This window comes from Sinocyclocheilus anshuiensis, unplaced genomic scaffold, assembly GCF_001515605.1.
Source record: "Sinocyclocheilus anshuiensis isolate Anshui unplaced genomic scaffold, SAMN03320099.WGS_v1.1 scaffold532, whole genome shotgun sequence".
Lineage (NCBI taxonomy): Eukaryota > Metazoa > Chordata > Actinopteri > Cypriniformes > Cyprinidae > Sinocyclocheilus > Sinocyclocheilus anshuiensis.
Window position 1 is genome coordinate 2049172 of NW_015555819.1, and position 4716 is coordinate 2053887.

Genomic DNA, 4716 nt, shown 5'->3' on the forward strand with positions numbered 1-4716 from the left:
ATCTATCTATCTATCTATCTATAATCTGACAATATCTATCTATCATCTATCTATCTATCTAAACCTCTTATTTTGCTGCTTATTAATAGTTAGTAAGGTAGTTGTTAAGTTTAGGTATTGGGTAAGATTAGAGATGTAGAATATGGTCATGCGGAACATGTGCTTTATAACAACTAATAAACAGCCAATATTGGCATGTTAATAAGCAGCTAGTTAATAGTGAGAATCGGTCCCTGTACTAAAGTGTTACCTAAATTTTATTGTATTATTTGTTTTTCTATTGTTTTTTTCCCTCAGATTAATTATCAGTACTTCCACGTGTTCAATGTCTTGGAAATACTTTTTTTTAAAGATGCTATTATAGCCTTTACTTAACGTGTTCTGCGGTTTGAATAACAATTTGATAAATAAATTAATTAATACATTAAATAAAATAATATTATATATTAAAATATACATGAACAATTTTATATAATATTATAAAAAAAATAAATGTATGAAATTAAATAAATTGTCAATAATAAAAAATACACAGTTTTTTGTGGCAAAATATATTTTGTGTAACCCGCGTCTAAACAGCACATCTGAACAAAACTGTCTGTGTTTGGCAATTTTAAAGGTTATTCAGGCAGTCTTTTCTTGTCTAAATGGATCCATACCAGTACTAGAAATTGACTTTTTAAATATTTGCCCCTGGAATTTATTTTTAAGAGCACATTTTTAGAGGAGAAAATTTTTGCATGGTTTCCATTCATAACAAATGCTTGGAATAATTATAAATACTTAATTGGAGTTATTTGGATTATTTGGATTATATATATATATATATATACAATGTTATTAAATTATAAATGAAAATTGATTGTATAATGAATAAAAATATACTTCAGATAACATATGAAGCCGACAGACTTTTCCTCTTTCCTCAGACAGTGATCCTAAAATAGTCTTTGTTAGTGTTTTATTACATTTACAGCAACACAGACCTGAATCGTTTTACCCATAAATACCAGCTCTGCTGAGATTTCGTGTCTGCAGGGTTTTAGTGCCGTTGTTGTTGTTTTTTTTTTAACAAATTCAGAAAGACATTGAAACTTCATTCATTTAATGCATGTTGTTGGAACAAGAAGGAACTGACGAGCATTTCTTAGAATCTAAAAGTTGAACAAATCAGCCCATGGAAATGCCATTGATGTCTTGGTTTTGTGATCTGTAATTTAAATGTCTGCACTGTCATTGCCATTAAGTCTTTAAAACACCTCTAATTTGAACCATCCATTTATGCTCCAGTCCAGTCCAGGTTTTTTGGGGGGGGTTTTTTTTTTTGTTTGTTTGATTCTTCCTTCATTTAACAAGTATACTAAAACTTTCAGTTTATTACATCAAGCATTGCACTTGTCTTCTGTCAGTGGCTGGACCTTTTAGAGGCGATATATTCACAGCCTGTCTCTTTATCACTCTTTCTGACCAGATGTCTCCTCCTACCTCAATGAATTCAAACATGGTACTGTGAAAGGATGCTAGATATTACTTGGTCAACTGTAAATGGTATTATTGGAAAGAGGAAGTGTTTATGAACAGAAGAAACTCAGCAAAGTACTGAGTGCTGAGGCACATGGTGCGTAAAAGTCACTGACACTCTGCTGATTCCACCTGAAGAGCTCCAGACTTCCACTGGCATTAATATCAGCACAAAAACTGTGGTGGGAGCTTCATGGAATGGATATCCATGGGCAGCTGCATGCAAGCCTCACATCACCAAGTACACAGTTACTGGACTCTGGAGCAGTGGAAACCTGCTCTGTGGAATGATGAATCTCACTTCTCTGTTCAGCAGTCTGATGCACGAGTCTGGGTTTGATAAGTTGGTGGGTTTGGTGGAGAACATTGCCTGCCTAGCTAGATTGTGCCGACTGTAAAGTTTGGTGGAGGAGGGATAATTAGGACCCTATGAACTCCGTTTTTCTTCAAATTCAGTTTTTTCCATTTAAATTTTTCTGGATTCTGTTTTTCCCCATTTAATTTTTTCTAGACTCTGATTTAATGATTAAATAAAAAATTATTCGTCTAATTAATTGAAATCATGAAACTTATTAAAGAAACGATTTATTAAAAGTTTAGCAAAAATTACAATTTTAAAGCCACATGAAATATGTTTTACTTTCTGCTAAATCAATTCTGGTCAATATTTTTTTCTGGTAAAATAATGCTTTAAAAATAATGTTTTATTTATAATTGTATTATTATTATTATTAGTAGTAGTAGTAGTAGTATTACATTAAGTAATATTTCTGTCACAGTTTCTTCAAGTTAAACCGAACTTTTATTTTAATGGGTTGCTGTGAAGACCTTTAGGTTTCTGTTTGTATATGATATGATGATAGTTTTACTCAAAACAAACGGTGAAATGCTCTTGAAGTGGTAAGAGCAGTTCTAGACATTGTTTGTGTTTATGTACTCATATATTGAGGCGGCAGAGGCTGAAAACACCACGAGCGATTCAGTATGTGTGTGGTAAACGAAAATCGCGCATCTGCGCCATTCATTCACACAGAGACTGCATATGAACATGCAGGATTCATATTTAAATAGTATTTTTGTGGCTTAGTATTCACAGACACTAGTCTATATCTTGTTTTGATTTAGGTGTACTTACCTACTTTTGATTTATTCATCCACAATTTGGCAAATCCCGTTACATTCCGCGTTATACAGAAAATTCCGCGATTTCATCCAAGCTTTCTGCATTGCGGAAATCATAGGGCCCTAGAAAATGGTACGGGTTGTTTTTTAGGGGTTGGTCTGGGCCTCTTACTTCCAGTGAAGGGATAAATTTATGCTTCAGCACACCAAGACATTTTAGGCGATGCTATGCTTTCAACTTTGTGGGAATAGTTTGTGGAAGGCCCTTTTTCTATTCCAGCGTGACTATGACCCAGTGCACAAAGCAAGGTCCATAAAGACATGGTTGGATGAGTTTGGTGTGGAAGAACTTGACTTGCTCGCACAGAGTCTTGACCTCAACCCCATCCAACACCTTTGGGATAAACTGAAACAAAGACTGCACATCACTGCACTGCTACGGCATACTGTTATTAGTGAGCACCAAAAAGGAAAAAGGCTATTTATCCCCACTAATTATATAGACAATGCTGTAAGTATGTGAGGGGGAACATAAATAGTTCATAAAAAGATGTGCAAGGCCTTCTGTTGTTTTAGAAAGAAGCAGAACAAACATGGTAAATTAAATGAACGTCATCACATTATCATCACAAATGCCAAAAAGAACAATTACAGCCCCCTTTTGTGAAGCCATCAGCAAGCATCGGTCCGTAGCACACGGTCTGCGGGAGAGAGAGAGAGAGAGAGAGAGAGAAAGAGATGCAGAGAGTGCTTCAAACTACTTTAGGTTTGATTTAGCTGCAGCTGGCTGCTCCTCATTTCACTAAAAGCATTGAGCAAATACAAAATGGGCCTCCAAATGAAATTTTCAGAATGTATTTCCTGACTTTGACCGTCTGCTCTGGACTGAGGTGATGGCGGTGGAGCTTCTGAGAAAAGATCTTACGACAACATCTTGAGCTGAGCCGCTCTATGAGCTCATGAGGAAAAAATAACGGTGATAAGTTTTTAACAAAAATAATAACATTTTAAATAATATTTCCATAAAATAATTGTTCTCAGCAGCACAAAACTGTTTATAATTAATTTGGTGCAATGCAGTAAGCTAATAATGTTACAGGGACAAAAAGAAAAAGAAAAATTATTATTAACATTTTTATTTATTACATTTTTTTTTCAGTTTTCTAGTCAACTTATATAAATGCTAAATAGGGAAAATAGGTGGAACAATTTTTTCTGGGCCAAGAAAAGTTATTATTATTATAATAAGAAATTATTATTATTATGTGACATTTGAAATTGTTTTTTTATTAATTACTTTTAGTGACAATTCTGTAAGACATATTTTGATTAATATAATATGTAAGACATATTTTGACATATGTGTTAAAGGGGTCATATGATGCTGCTAAAAAGAACATTATTTTGTGTATTTGGTGTAATGAAATGTGTTTATGCGGTTTAAAGTTCAAAAAACACATTATTTTCCACATACTGTACATTATTGTTTCTCCTCTATGCCCTGCCTTTCTGAAATGCTTCGATTTTTACAAAGCTCATCGGTCTGAAAAGCGAGGTGTGCTCTGATTGGCCAGCTATCCAGTGCATTGTGATTGGCCGAATACCTCAAGCGTGAGACGGAAATGTTACGCCCCTTACCATATTGTGATGCCCTGTCCGGCCGGAGCGACGAGACAAAAACATGAAAACCCATTATAAACGAGGTATTTGTTGCATCCAGTGGGGACATAATTACAGATTATAATGACTTGTACTGTCTTTTTCCGCGTTGCGTTGCGCCGCGCCGCGTAAACATAAAATGCTTTCACAACGAAACACACAGCGAAAGTTACGCCTTCTTTCTTTACGTGCACATATGGGCGGCATTATGCTAATATTTCCACATAGTGAGGTAGGTATGTGGGGGCGTGTTAGAACGAGCCGTTTTAGGGGGGAGTGGCAGAGTCTTAACTTTGATAAAGAATATCTCTTTGGTTTTGAGACTTTAGTCTTTGCAACTTTACAGATCTTCTTTATGCACCAAGAGCTTGTAACACTCCAAAGAGAAAGGAAAAATTGAAATCGCATCATATG

The 4716-nt window shown here is 34.9% G+C and overlaps 1 protein-coding gene across 1 annotated transcript in view; it reads left to right on the plus strand.

The window, feature by feature from the left end:
• Positions 1 to 4716, plus strand: part of LOC107675269 (N-acetyl-beta-glucosaminyl-glycoprotein 4-beta-N-acetylgalactosaminyltransferase 1-like) — a 197019-nt gene that overhangs the window by 159742 nt on the left and 32561 nt on the right. The window lies entirely within an intron of this gene.